The sequence below is a fragment of the Pseudophryne corroboree genome, chromosome 10 (assembly GCF_028390025.1).
Source record: "Pseudophryne corroboree isolate aPseCor3 chromosome 10, aPseCor3.hap2, whole genome shotgun sequence".
Classification (NCBI taxonomy): Eukaryota; Metazoa; Chordata; class Amphibia; order Anura; family Myobatrachidae; genus Pseudophryne; species Pseudophryne corroboree.
Window position 1 is genome coordinate 335,916,359 of NC_086453.1, and position 14,598 is coordinate 335,930,956.

The following is a 14,598-nucleotide window of genomic DNA, read 5'->3' on the forward strand; positions in this document are numbered from 1 at the left end:
CTACCTCTGTGTCTTTTAGTTGTGCCTATTAAAATATGGAGAACAAAAATGTTGAGGTTCCAAAATTAGGGAAAGATCAAGATCCACTTCCACCTCGTGCTGAAGCTGCTGCCACTAGTCATGGCCGAGACGATGAAATGCCAGCAACGTCGTCTGCCAAGGCCGATGCCCAATGTCATAGTACAGAGCATGTAAAATCCAAAACACCAAATATCAGTAAAAAAAGGACTCCAAAATCTAAAATAAAATTGTCGGAGGAGAAGCGTAAACTTGCCAATATGCCATTTACCACACGGAGTGGCAAGGAACGGCTGAGGCCCTGGCCTATGTTCATGGCTAGTGGTTCAGCTTCACATGAGGATGGAAGCACTCAGCCTCTCGCTAGAAAACTGAAAAGACTCAAGCTGGCAAAAGCACCGCAAAGAACTGTGCGTTCTTCCAAATCCCAAATCCACAAGGAGAGTCCAATTGTGTCGGTTGCGATGCCTGACCTTCCCAACACTGGACGTGAAGAGCATGCGCCTTCCACCATTTGCACGCCCCCTGCAAGTGCTGGAAGGAGCACCCGCAGTCCAGTTCCTGATAGTCAGATTGAAGATGTCAGTGTTGAAGTACACCAGGATGAGGAGGATATGGGTGTTGCTGGCGCTGGGGAGGAAATTGACAAGGAGGATTCTGATGGTGAGGTGGTTTGTTTAAGTCAGGCACCCGGGGAGACACCTGTTGTCCGTGGGAGGAATAGGGCCGTTGACATGCCTGGTGAAAATACCAAAAAAATCAGCTCTTCGGTGTGGAAGTATTTCACCAGAAATGCGGACAACATTTGTCAAGCCGTGTGTTGCCTTTGTCAAGCTGTAATAAGTAGGGGTAAGGACGTTAACCACCTCGGAACATCCTCCCTTATACGTCACCTGCAGCGCATTCATAATAAGTCAGTGACAAGTTCAAAAACTTTGGGCGACAGCGGAAGCAGTCCACTGACCAGTAAATCCCTTCCTCTTGTAACCAAGCTCACGCAAACCACCCCACCAACTCCCTCAGTGTCAATTTCCTCCTTCCCCAGGAATGCCAATAGTCCTGCAGGCCATGTCACTGGCAATTCTGACGAGTCCTCTCCTGCCTGGGATTCCTCCGATGCATCCTTGCGTGTAACGCCTACTGCTGCTGGCGCTGCTGTTGTTGCTGCTGGGAGTCGATGGTCATCCCAGAGGGGAAGTCGTACTTGTAAGACCACTTTTACTACTTCCACCAAGCAATTGACTGTCCAACAGTCCTTTGCGAGGAAGATGAAATATCACAGCAGTCATCCTGCTGCAAAGCGGATAACTGAGGCCTTGGCATCCTGGGTGGTGAGAAACGTGGTTCCGGTATCCATCATTACTGCAGAGCCAACTAGAGACTTGTTGGAGGTACTGTGTCCCCGGTACCAAATACCATCTAGGTTCCATTTCTCTAGGCAGGCGATACCGAAAATGTACACAGACCTCAGAAAAAGAGTCACCAGTGTCCTAAAAAATGCAGCTGTACCCAATGTCCACTTAACCACGGACATGTGGACAAGTGGAGCAGGGCAGGGTCAGGACTATATGACTGTGACAGCCCACTGGGTAGATGTATGGACTCCCGCCGCAAGAACAGCAGCGGCGGCACCAGTAGCAGCATCTCGCAAACGCCAACTCTTTCCTAGGCAGGCTACGCTTTGTATCACCGGTTTCCAGAATACGCACACAGCTGAAAACCTCTTACGGCAACTGAGGAAGATCATCGCGGAATGGCTTACCCCAATTGGACTCTCCTGTGGATTTGTGGCATCGGACAACGCCAGCAATATTGTGTGTGCATTAAATATGGGCAAATTCCAGCACGTCCCATGTTTTGCACATACCTTGAATTTGGTGGTGCAGAATTTTTTAAAAAACGAGAGGGGCGTGCAAGAGATGCTGTCGGTGGCCAGAAGAATTGCGGGACACTTTCGGCGTACAGGCACCACGTACTGAAAACTGGAGCACCACCAAAAACGCCTGAACCTGCCCTGCCATCATCTGAAGCAAGAAGTGGTAACGAGGTGGAATTCAACCCTCTATATGCTTCAGAGGTTGGAGGAGCAGCAAAAGGCCATTCAAGCCTATACAATTGAGCACGATATAGGAGGTGGAATGTACCTGTCTCAAGCGCAGTGGAGAATGATTTCAACGTTGTGCAAGGTTCTGCAACCTTTTGAACTTGCCACACGTGAAGTCAGTTCAGACACTGCCAGCCTGAGTCAGGTCATTCCCCTCATCAGGCTTTTGCAGAAGAAGCTGGAGGCATTGAAGGAGGAGCTAAAAGGGAGCGATTCCGCTAGGCATGTGGGACTTGTGGATGCAGCCCTTAATTCGCTTAACAAGGATTCACGGGTGGTCAATCTGTTGAAATCAGAGCACTACATTTTGGCCACCGTGCTCGATCCTAGATTTAAAACCTACCTTGGATCTCTCTTTCCGGCAGACACAAGTCTGCTGGGGTTCAAAGACCTGCTGGTGACAAAATTGTCAAGTCAAGCGGAACGCGACCTGTCAACATCTCCTCCTTCACATTCTCCCGCAACTGCGGGTGCGAGGAAAAGGCTCAGAATTCCGAGCCCACCCGCTGGCGGTGATGCAGGGCAGTCTGGAGCGACTGCTGATGCTGACATCTGGTCCGGACTGAAGGACCTGACAACGATTACGGACATGACGTCTACTGTCACTGCATATGATTCTCTCACCATTGAAAGAATGGTGGAGGATTATATGAGTGACCGCATCCAAGTAGGCACGTCAGACAGTCCGTACTTATACTTGCAGGAAAAAGAGGCAATTTGGAGGCCCTTGCACAAACTGGCTTTATTCTACCTAAGTTGCCCTCCCACAAGTGTATACTCCGAAAGAGTGTTTAGTGCCGCCGCTCACCTTGTCAGCAATCGGCGTACGAGGTTACTTCCAGAAAATGTGGAGAAGATGATGTTCATTAAAATGAATTATAATCAATTCCTCCGTGGAGACATTGACCAGCAGCAATTGCCTCCACAAAGTACACAGGGAGCTGAGATGGTGGATTCCAGTGGGGACGAATTGATAATCTGTGAGGAGCGGGATGTACACGGTGATATATCGGAGGATGATGATGAGGTGGACATCTTGCCTCTGTAGAGCCAGTTTGTGCAAGGAGAGATTAATTGCTTCTTTTTCGGTGGGGGTCCAAACCAACCCGTCATTTCAGTCACAGTCGTGTGGCAGACCCTGTCACTGAAATGATGGGTTGGTTAAAGTGTGCATGTCCTGTTTATACAACATAAGGGTGGGTGGGAGGGCCCAAGGACAATTCCATCTTGCACCTCTTTTTTCTTTCATTTTTATTTGCGTCATGTGCTGTTTGGGGAGTGTTTTTTGGAAGGGCCATCCTGCGTGACACTGCAGTGCCACTCCTAGATGGGCCCGGTGTTTGTGTCGGCCACTAGGGTCGCTTATCTTACTCACACAGCTACCTCATTGCGCCTCTTTTTTTCTTCTTTGCGTCATGTGCTGTTTGGGGAGTGTTTTTTGGAAGGGCCATCCTGCGTGACACTGCAGTGCCACTCCTAGATGGGCCAGGTGTTTGTGTCGGCCACTAGGGTCGCTTAGCTTACTCACACAGCTACCTCATTGCGCCTCTTTTTTTCTTTGCGTCATGTGCTGTTTGGGGAGTGTTTTTTGGAAGGGCCATCCTGCGTGACACTGCAGTGCCACTCCTAGATGGGCCCGGTGTTTGTGTCGGCCACTAGGGTCGCTTATCTTACTCACACAGCTACCTCATTGCGCCTCTTTTTTTCTTTGCGTCATGTGCTGTTTGGGGAGTGTTTTTTGGAAGGGCCATCCTGCGTGACACTGCAGTGCCACTCCTAGATGGGCCCGGTGTTTGTGTCGGCCACTAGGGTCGCTTATCTTACTCACACAGCTACCTCATTGCGCCTCTTTTTTTCTTCTTTGCGTCATGTGCTGTTTGGGGAGTGTTTTTTGGAAGGGCCATCCTGCGTGACACTGCAGTGCCACTCCTAGATGGGCCAGGTGTTTGTGTCGGCCACTAGGGTCGCTTAGCTTACTCACACAGCTACCTCATTGCGCCTCTTTTTTTCTTTGCGTCATGTGCTGTTTGGGGAGTGTTTTTTGGAAGGGCCATCCTGCGTGACACTGCAGTGCCACTCCTAGATGGGCCCGGTGTTTGTGTCGGCCACTAGGGTCGCTTATCTTACTCACACAGCTACCTCATTGCGCCTCTTTTTTCTTTGCGTCATGTGCTGTTTGGGGAGTGTTTTTTGGAAGGGCCATCCTGCGTGACACTGCAGTGCCACTCCTAGATGGGCCCGGTGTTTGTGTCTGCCACTAGGGTCGCTTATCTTACTCACACAGCTACCTCATTGCGCCTCTTTTTTTCTTCTTTGCGTCATGTGCTGTTTGGGGAGTGTTTTTTGGAAGGGCCATCCTGCGTGACACTGCAGTGCCACTCCTAGATGGGCCAGGTGTTTGTGTCGGCCACTAGGGTCGCTTAGCTTACTCACACAGCTACCTCATTGCGCCTCTTTTTTTCTTTGCGTCATGTGCTGTTTGGGGAGTGTTTTTTGGAAGGGCCATCCTGCGTGACACTGCAGTGCCACTCCTAGATGGGCCCGGTGTTTGTGTCGGCCACTAGGGTCGCTTAGCTTAGTCATCCAGCGACCTCGGTGCAAATTTTAGGACTAAAAATAATATTGTGAGGTGTGAGGTATTCAGAATAGACTGAAAATGAGTGGAAATTATGGATTTTGAGGTTAATAATACTTTGGGATCAAAATGACCCCCAAATTCTATGATTTAAGCTGTTTTTTAGTGTTTTTTGAAAAAAACACCCGAATCCAAAACACACCCGAATCCGACAAAAAAAATTCGGTGAGGTTTTGCCAAAACGCGGTCGAACCCAAAACACGGCCGCGGAACCGAACCCAAAACCAAAACACAAAACCCGAAAAATTTCAAGTGCACATCTCTAATTATAACCAGATATGTATTAATTTCAATTAGACAAGTAATAAATAATAATAAAAATTAAAATTAATAATAATTAAAGTGCCTGTGCTAAGTCTCTTGTGTCTCTTATTAGTATTAATTTATGAGAGAGTATGAGTGCTACGTTGATGTTTCTTGTGAGTAGTGCATCGAATTATATCCATTCATCATGAGAAAGAGGTGAAGCCCAAGGGTGTTTAGGGGATGTGTGAGTGAATGGTGATAAAGTATTTGGTTTACAGCTGTTTCACTGGTTTAGGAACTCTCATGTGCATGCACTGTTTCTACAGCACCTAGTCTTCTCCGGAGGTCACCCTCCTTGATACTGGCCAGGCCCATAAAATGCTTAGCTTCCACGATCGGACGAGAGTGGGCGTTCCATTTTGGTATGGCTGTAGTCTACTTAGCACCAGTTCACCAGAGGTTTTTCACAACTGAAATATAACCTAGAAATGAGAATAAAACACCATTCCCAAACACCACAGTGTTTATTAAAGGGGGAGGGGGGGTGGCGGAAATCAATATTTAAAGAAAAGGAGAGATTTCGTAGCTTTCATTGAAACCAGCCGGATGCATCGTCCTCAATTGGAATATCAAAAGCATTTCCCTTCTGGATAGCAGATTCGCCAGGTCGCCACTTCTTTCGCCGAGTGCAACATGTTCTATGGCCTTGTATGTTAAGGCTTCAGGATTAGAGTTATGGTGTGACAGGAAATGTTTGGAAACTGCATGTGTTTCCACCTTAATTTTAATGTTCCGAACATGTTCTTGGATCCTTAGTTTCAGCTGTCTCTTCGTCTTCCCAATGTATTTTTTACCACAATCACATTCCAGAAGGTAAATCACGGAGGTTGAATTGCAGTTCGTGTATTCTTTGATCTTGAATTCCTTCACATCACCTGTTGCAGAGAAAGTCTTCCGATTTGGGTGTAAATACTTGCAGATATTACAGTGTCCACACTTGTAACTACCTACACACCTGACGAGGGGTTCTTTCTTGTTGGTCACAGATCTCAGCATGCTTGGTGCCACTAAGTCCTTGAGATTTTTGGACTTCTTAAAAATGATTTCAGGTTGCGGTGGTAGTATGTCTTTTAAAACAGGGTCCATCAGTAAGATGTTCCAATGGGTTTTCATTGATTGTCGGATGATTTTCTCGTGTCTACTGTAAGTTGTAATGAAAGCAGTGGAGTCTTTTTTCGTTTCCCTGTTCTTGTACATTAGAAGGTCGTTTCTCTCCAAGATTCTTGTCTTAGTGATCGCCTCGTCGAGAATGTTGGTAGGATACTTCTTATCCAGGAATCTGTTTCTGTATTTCTCAAGTTGGTCATCACATTCCTCTATTTCGCTGCAATTCCTTCTAATTCTATGGAACTGGGAATAGGGGATATTATTTTTCCACTGTTTTAGGTGGATACTCCTGTAGTCCAAGTAGCTGTTGGTGTCTACTGGTTTGATGTAATTCCTCGTGACGATTTTGTTTTCTTTCCCCACAAGAATGAGATCCAAGAATTCAATTTGTAACTTGTCCATTTTTGAAGTGAATATGAGATTCAGATCTTTTATGATATTTCGTAAAAAAGTGTTAGGTTCCTGGTGCTCAGAACAAGGGAGATGTTATGAAGCGAGTCCAGAGCACCAGGACGTAATGCTGGGAAAGGGGAATGGAAAGGGAATAGCCCCTGGCGCCCTATCTCCGTTGTCTCACCCGTGCTGTCAGTACACTCTTGCGAGACTATGGTTGCTTGAGCCCATGGCAGCCGCGTTTGAAGGGCGGATTACGTCTGCCCAACTTCGATGCCCCCTCAGGTCTTAATGAGAGACAAAGAGTGAACCGAGACAGGGTGATAACAAGGGGCCCTCTGACTAAACAACAAGGCCAGGGGCTACTAACAAACCTAAAACCAAAAGTATGTGCGGCTTGCCGCCAAAGGAAAAGAACAACAAAGGAAATGCTGACCACACGCCGACACAATACTTTTGTGTACCGGCGGTGACAGCATAAGCAGAACCCTCTGCAAAACACCAGTGACAGAAATAATAAGGGAATACAGCGGCCTAAGCCAACGGACGCGGCCGTGCCGCTACTCACGGAACCGGTACGAATACTGGCAAACGGACAGGAACTCCCAATGCTGCTGACACAGACTCTCAGAACTGGAGGACAGGCAGAATCCCAAACGACAGACCGGTGGACACCAAGAAGCCAGAAACTTGCACAGGCAAAGGTACTGGACCTCAGGACAGGAACGCCTCACGGCAGGACACGGGATCAGACATAGGAATCGACACAGGGACTGACACAGGAATCGACACAGGAAGCTCAGGAACTAGCAGGAACCGAGCTCAGAACTCAAGCAGACTGAAAACCCAGGAATATCACCAGCATCTGTGAATTGCAAACAGCCAGCATATAACAGAGAGGCCTAATTAATAATCCCATGCAGCTGCCTTGTTGCATGATTCCAAACTGACCAGATGCAATTAGCAGCCAGGTGAGGCTGAACACAAGGGAACAAGCTGCAATTACACAGACTCACCAGCGGCAGCAGACAAGAGTATTCTAAAACAGAGCAACAGGAAATCCTGGCATGCAAGACAACTTTATAAACATAAAATAGGAATGAACCACTACCTGTGGTTCATAACAGTATCCCCTCCTTAAGGGTGAGCTCCGAGCACCCCATGACACCCACGGGGAACATAAACAGAAGTATAACATGAAATACAGAACAAAACTGCAAAACAGGAATGAGCCACAGCCGTGGCTCATAACATTACCCCCCCCCCCTTGAGGAGGGGTCAAAAGACCCCAAAATTCAGACTATCCAGAACAAGGGATACAAAAAAAAAAAAAAAAAAGAACCTGACACACTGGTCTAACAGACAAGAAAACAAAAAACAAGTTGTAGCAACAACTTGTAACAGTGCCCTCCCCTTGATGGTGGCCACTGGACACAAGACAAGGAAAAAAAAATTCTTTTTTTTTTTTTTTTTATCAAGGCAAGAGTCAAAAATTATTTCTTTTTCTTCTTCTTCTTTTTACAAAGCTCTTTAGGTCTGACCAAGGTAATTCCCCAAACATTGTCTGAACTGATGGTACCACCCAGCAAGGCTGCGTTCAAATCAGAGACAGGTCTCTTACCCTTGGGAGCTGAACTTTCTGGTAAAGTACTATTATTAGAAGAAGAAGAAGTCAAAAAAGCACATCCTGCAGACAAAACAACGGGCTGGGACTCTTGTGCAGAGTTTACAGTATTTGGTGGACTCTCAGCAGACAAGACGGGTGACTTAGAGGAACCTGAACCAATTTCTTTGGAACCGTATCTTTTAACAATTGCATCACAGAATGCTAGGGGATCCTGAAGAATGGGATCTTCAGCTTTCATTAGGCTGGTTGCCCACTCAGAAGGCTCTCCTCTAAAAGAATAAATCAGATAGAGCCCAAGGTTTTCTGAAGTGATGCCCAGAAATGGTCTAGACAACATAATAGTGTAATAGTGTTTGAAAAGCGCCAGAAATTGGGCGAAGTCCCCATCAAAGGTTATGGATGTTGAGATATCAGAGTCAGGATCTGTTTCCTTCTCATCTGACTGACTGGAGTGCTTTGCTAGGACCTGGTCACTATTGACCTTACTCGAGGCTGAGACTCTCTGAACCCCACCCGGGGCTGAGACTTTCTGAACCCCACCCGGGGCAGTGACTTTCTGAACCCCACCCGGGGCAGTGACTTTCTGAACCCCACCCGGGGCAGTGACTTTCTGAACCCCACCCGGGGCAGTGACTTTCTGAACCCCACCCGGGGCAGTGACTTCCGGGAACCCCGCTGGGGCAGTGGCCTCCGGGACCCCGCTGGGGCAGTGGCCTCCGGGAACCCCGCTGGGACAGTGGCATCCGAGAACCCCGCTGGGGCAGTGGCCTCCGAGAACCCCGCTGGGGCAGTGGCCTCCGAGAACCCCGCTGGGGCAGTGGCCTCCGAGAACCCCGCTGGGGCCAGCACCTCGGATTCTTTTACTGGGACCGGGCCGTTGGCCTCCCTGACTGGGATCGGGCCATCGGCCTCCCTCTCCGAGTCGATAATTATCGAAAGTTCTCCCGGGACTATGACTTCCGGGACTTTTGCTGAAGCAATAACGTTCAGATCCTCCACTAATGCTATGCTTCTTAAGTTCTTTCCTGGGGAAGCGACTTCTAGACCCTTCTTTGGGGCTGCGTCTCTCGAGACCCCACTTGGGGATATTACTTCAAAGATCCCTTCTGGGTTTTTGCTTCTCGAGTTCCCCTCAAGAACTATGGTTTTAGAGACCCTTTCTAGGGTTGCGCTTTTCAAGTCCCTACCTTGGGTAACAGCTTCTGAGACCCCTTCCGGTATGGACACCTGAACTATAATATTTGATGTCCCTCTATAAGCTAGGGCATCGGGTACCGCTCCAGCACTCTGGGCATCGGGTACCGCTCCAGCACTCTGGGCATCGGGTACCGCTCCAGCACTCTGGACATTGGGTACCACTCCAGCACTCTGGGCATCGGGTACCGCTCCAGCACTCTGGGCATCGGGTACCGCTCCAGCACTCTGGGCATCGGGTACCGCTCCAGGACCCTGGGCATCGGGTACCGCTCCAGGACCCTGGGCTACGGGCACCGCTCCAGGACCCTGGGCTACGGGCACCACTCCAGGACCCTGGGCTACGGGCACCACTCCAGGACCCTGGGCTACGGGCACCACTCCAGGACCCTGGGCTACGGGCACCACTCCAGGACCCTGGGCTACGGGCACCACTCCAGGACCCTAGGCATCGGGCACCACTCCAGGAACCTGGGCATCGGGCACCACTCCAGGAACCTGGGCATCGGGCACCACTCCAGGAACCTGGGCATCGGGCACCACTCCAGGAACCTGGGCATCGGGCACCACTCCAGGAACCTGGGCATCAGGCACCACTCCAGGGACTTGCAACTCCGCTTCCACAGGAACCTCAAGAGAGAAGAGAAACATTCTCTTTTGATTCCTGAAACTATAATGGGGCTCCCTTGCCCAAGGACCCCAATTATAGGACAGAGAGCTTTTTTGTGTGGGTTGTGTGACAAGTACCTCTGCCACAGTAGAGACAGGAGTAGGTCTTGTATCATGACTCAACTTGGCCAGAGGGCAAGACTCGTCACCACACTTTGGCTTGCGCAACTCACAGGTCTGCAGATAATGGCCTAAACCCCCACAATATAGGCATAAGTTTAAGTTTCTGCGACGCAGACGCTCCTCTTCTGAGAGCCTGGGCCGCAGAAAACTTTTAAACCTTTTCTCTTCAATTAAACCAGAGGATTCTCTTGTCACCATACTGTGAGCAAGAGTCTCTTTAGAGATAGATGTACTCTCAACGACTTCTGGCAAATTGAGCAAGATTTTAGTCAGAAGGTTTTGCAGTTGCTTTAGGGATTGCTGCAAAACTTCTAGTCGCTCTGGTCTCAAAGCACTGAATACAGAGTTCAGGGCTGCGAGAGATGCCTGCAGGGCTTGCATAGTAGACATAGGAGGATTTAAAACTAGACAAGACAAGACAAGGCAAGACAAGGCAAGACAAGGCAAGGCAAGACTAAATTTTGCTAAACAAAACAAGACTTTTTTTTTTTTTTTTAAACACCGGACTGGATTCTAAACACCGGACTGGATTCTAAACACCAGACTGGATTCTAAACACCGGACTGGATTCTAAACACCGGACTGGATTCTAGACTAGACACTGGACTGGGCCAAAAAAGAAAAAAAAAGTTTTATTTCTTTTTTGTGGTATGGCTGGTGATAATGTTAGGTTCCTGGTGCTCAGAACAAGGGAGATGTTATGAAGCGAGTCCAGAGCACCAGGACGTAATGCTGGGAAAGGGGAATGGAAAGGGAATAGCCCCTGGCGCCCTATCTCCGTTGTCTCACCCGTGCTGTCAGTACACTCTTGCGAGACTATGGTTGCTTGAGCCCATGGCAGCCGCGTTTGAAGGGCGGATTACGTCTGCCCAACTTCGATGCCCCCTCAGGTCTTAATGAGAGACAAAGAGTGAACCGAGACAGGGTGATAACAAGGGGCCCTCTGACTAAACAACAAGGCCAGGGGCTACTAACAAACCTAAAACCAAAAGTATGTGCGGCTTGCCGCCAAAGGAAAAGAACAACAAAGGAAATGCTGACCACACGCCGACACAATACTTTTGTGTACCGGCGGTGACAGCATAAGCAGAACCCTCTGCAAAACACCAGTGACAGAAATAATAAGGGAATACAGCGGCCTAAGCCAACGGACGCGGCCGTGCCGCTACTCACGGAACCGGTACGAATACTGGCAAACGGACAGGAACTCCCAATGCTGCTGACACAGACTCTCAGAACTGGAGGACAGGCAGAATCCCAAACGACAGACCGGTGGACACCAAGAAGTCAGAAACTTGCACAGGCAAAGGTACTGGACCTCAGGACAGGAACGCCTCACGGCAGGACACGGGATCAGACATAGGAATCGACACAGGGACTGACACAGGAATCGACACAGGAAGCTCAGGAACTAGCAGGAACCGAGCTCAGAACTCAAGCAGACTGAAAACCCAGGAATATCACCAGCATCTGTGAATTGCAAACAGCCAGCATATAACAGAGAGGCCTAATTAATAATCCCATGCAGCTGCCTTGTTGCATGATTCCAAACTGACCAGATGCAATTAGCAGCCAGGTGAGGCTGAACACAAGGGAACAAGCTGCAATTACACAGACTCACCAGCGGCAGCAGACAAGAGTATTCTAAAACAGAGCAACAGGAAATCCTGGCATGCAAGACAACTTTATAAACATAAAATAGGAATGAACCACTACCTGTGGTTCATAACAAAAAGTAATTAAAATCTTCCATTGTACCATCCCAGATCATCAGAATATCATCAATGTACCGCTTATAAAACACAATAAAATTCTTAAAAGGGTGATTCTTGTGGGGAAAGAAAACAGAAACAGATTCCTGGATAAGAAGTATCCTACCAACATTCTCGACGAGGCGATCACTAAGACAAGAATCTTGGAGAGAAACGACCTTCTGATGTACAAGAACAGGGAAACGAAAAAAGACTCCACTGCTTTCATTACGACTTACAGTAGACACGAGAAAATCATCCGACAATCAATGAAAACCCATTGGAACATCTTACTGATGGACCCTGTTTTAAAAGACATACTACCACCGCAACCTGAAATCATTTTTAAGAAGTCCAAAAATCTCAAGGACTAAGTGGCACCAAGCATGCTGAGATCTGTGACCAACAAGAAAGAACCCCTCGTCAGGTGTGTAGGTAGTTACAAGTGTGGACACTGTAATATCTGCACGTATTTACACCCAAATCGGAAGACTTTCTCTGCAACAGGTGATGTGAAGGAATTCAAGATCAAAGAATACATGAACTGCAATTCAACCTCCATGATTTACCTTCTGGAATGTGATTGTGGTAAAAAATACATAGGGAAGACGAAGAGACAGCTGAAACTAAGGATCCAAGAACATGTTCGGAACATTAAAAATAAGGTGGAAACACATGCAGTTTCCAAACATTTCCTGTCACACCATAACTCTAATCCTGAAGCCTTAACATACAAGGCCATAGAACATGTTGCACTCGGCGAAAGAAGTGGCGACCTGGCGAATCTGCTATCCAGAAGGGAAATGTTTTGGATATTCCAATTGAGGACGATGCATCCGGCTGGTTTCAATGAAAGCTACGAAATCTCTCCTTTTCTTTAAATATTGATTTCCGCCACCCCCCCTCCCCCTTTAATAAACACTGTGGTGTTTGGGAATGGTGTTTTATTCTCATTTCTAGGTTATATTTCAGTTGTGAAAAACCTCTGGTGAACTGGTGCTAAGTAGACTACAGCCATACCAAAATGGAACGCCCACTCTCGTCCGATCGTGGAAGCTAAGCATTTTATGGGCCTGGCCAGTATCAAGGAGGGTGACCTCCGGAGAAGACTAGGTGCTGTAGAAACAGTGCATGCACATGAGAGTTCCTAAACCAGTGAAACAGCTGTAAACCAAATACTTTATCACCATTCACTCACACATCCCCTAAACACCCTTGGGCTTCACCTCTTTCTCATGATGAATGGATATAATTCGATGCACTACTCACAAGAAACATCAACGTAGCACTCATACTCTCTCATAAATTAATACTAATAAGAGACACAAGAGACTTAGCACATGCACTTTAATTATTATTAATTTTAATTTTTATTAATATTTATTACTTGTCTAATTGAAACTAATACATATCTGGTAATAATTAGTCTTTTTTAAAGATGTCCATGATTCTCTGGTAATGTATATACTTTTTCATTTCCTCCATATGTCTTCCGGGACAAAGACTGGCATAACAACAAACTATATATTCATATATTTTTCAAATGAAGAAGTCACAGACACTAATCCCAAAAGAAACAGTGATTTAACATTGGGACCCACTATTGAAAGAATGCTGTCAGAAACACCATTTGCGGTTCACGTGCGTCTCAAGACTGTATTAAACTCCGGATATCATCTGCTGAATGGAATTCCCAAAGGAAGTGACGCGCGGCTTGACAGAGATGAGTTCCGACTTCAGAATGCGTTCCACGGCATACAGGGCTTCCGGGTTCCCACACATGACGAGATGACGCGGACGTGGCGTCCGGCGAAAGTGACGCGGCTTCCGGGACCTGACACCAAACGCGGGAGTGGGCGCAAGCGCAGATGGGCCCGTGAAGCGACTTCCGGCACCTGAGTCTGAATACAAGAGCGGGCGCAAGCGCAGAAGAGCCCGCCACACCACAGGAAGTGGGGCGGAAGTACATGTTGCCAGCACATTCGTGAACAAACACTCTATTACACTCACCAAACCACTCGTTTTATAACTTGGTGATAAGAATCAGCTTTGTTTTAGACACTTATATCACACAAATCCACTTTATTCAAATATGAAACATACTAAGATTATTGTTTTCCCTAAGCATCACTGTGGGAGGAAGTGATGTCACACATAGTCTTCTAATTGACAGAGGTATAAATATGAGCCCTGTCCCAATGCCACACTACCCTTGATGAAGTCCTGAAGGACGAAACGCGTTGGACATTCCATGACCTTTCCCAGACCAACCTCCTGTACCTAAAATAAGCACTTTATACACATATACTACAAATTGATGTGTACCTCGTACTTTTATATTTATTTTTCTTTTTAGCCTTAACCTTTTCCATTTTATATGAATGTTTATGCTTGAGCATTTTTCTTAAACAAAAGTGTATTACTATTTTTTTTATATCGTTTAAAATAAATATGCATTTTTTATATAAAAAAATCTTTTATGTTCCTTCACTATAGACACCATTGGTCGCTTGTGCCCATATTCCTGGTTTTTATAACATTTTTTACAGCAGCTTACCACTGCTGTTTTTATTTAGGGGCCTGCTGACACCCTTTGTACCAAGGGAGTGTAATTTTGGACATATATTGTATATATCTGTGACGGACAAATTACCACAAGTGGCGCTATTTT

General features: G+C 47.1%; 2 pseudogenes; one reads left to right on the forward strand and one right to left on the reverse strand.

Moving 5' to 3' along the window:
- Positions 1 to 5,320: 5,320 nt before the first annotated feature.
- LOC134967103 (5S ribosomal RNA) lies at positions 5,321 to 5,439 on the reverse strand (annotated as a pseudogene).
- Positions 5,440 to 12,933: 7,494 nt separating this feature from the next.
- Positions 12,934 to 13,052, forward strand: LOC134967104 (5S ribosomal RNA; annotated as a pseudogene).
- The last annotated feature ends 1,546 nt before the right edge of the window (positions 13,053 to 14,598 follow it).